Source organism: Adiantum capillus-veneris, chromosome 17 (assembly GCF_014529385.1).
Source record: "Adiantum capillus-veneris isolate H3 chromosome 17, ASM1452938v2, whole genome shotgun sequence".
In the NCBI taxonomy this organism is placed as follows: Eukaryota; Viridiplantae; Streptophyta; class Polypodiopsida; order Polypodiales; family Pteridaceae; genus Adiantum; species Adiantum capillus-veneris.
Window position 1 is genome coordinate 116,471,026 of NC_140947.1, and position 922 is coordinate 116,471,947.

Genomic DNA, 922 nt, shown 5'->3' on the forward strand with positions numbered 1-922 from the left:
TAGCACAGGAGGTGGTAGCGGTGTAGCTTGTATAACATTTTGAGATCTAGGGACCATGTGTTGCGGTAGTTGCTCAACAGGTGGAGTAGGCATCAATACAGGAGCTCGAGGCGCATCCGTCCAGGCTACAGGTGGTCTATTTGCCATCATACGTTTGATCATTAAACAATCCTTAGCTTGGTGACCATACCTACCACATGCGTTGCAAGTTCCATTAAATTTTACTCTAAACGTAGGGCACTCACTAGTGCTATGTGGACCTAAGCAAATGGAACACCATTGTTGCTCCCTTCTTGGATACATGTGACTATTTTGAGGGGGTCGATTATCCTTAAGAGACTCTTGGATTGCCTTGGTGAGGTCTGTCAAGAATGTCTCAAATACCTTTGGCTCATTGGCAATGGGCTTTGCAATCATGGGTTCATACTCAATGGCTTGTGAGCTAGTGGATCTCATGTCAGTAGACACCCTCATGACTGCTATCATCAAGTTGTCCTCTAATTGGATTGCATTGGCAGTGACATCTTCCCAGGTTGTGATACCTCTAATCACTAGTCCATTATAGATTCCTTCATTCCTCAATCCTCGAATGAATCGATCAAGCAGTTGTAGTATAGTGGTGAGTATTCCCGCCTATCACGCGGGTGACCCGGGTTCGATCCCCGGCAACGGCGCCAAAAATGTGCGCTCCTTGCCGCACTGTCGAAGCAAGGGACTTGCCAATACACCGTGTGCGAGCCACAAACGGCTCCAAGCACACAACAAGCCTAAACCAGCAAGCTCAAGGAAGCAAAGGGTGTGTCACTCACCGCTCTACGCTCGCCTTCGTGGTGGATTCCTCGCCGCGATGAAGAAGAAGCTGCAGTCGTGCCGCGCTCAACCGCTTCGTCGCCATCGTGCCTTCGTAATGCTCGATCGCACA

At 49.2% G+C, this 922-nt stretch overlaps 1 non-coding gene across 1 annotated transcript; it reads left to right on the plus strand.

The window, feature by feature from the left end:
• The first annotated feature begins 602 nt into the window (after positions 1-602).
• TRNAD-AUC (transfer RNA aspartic acid (anticodon AUC)) lies at positions 603-674 on the plus strand. Its single transcript has one exon. It is a non-coding gene; the product is annotated as a tRNA-Asp (tRNA).
• Positions 675-922: the final 248 nt, after the last annotated feature.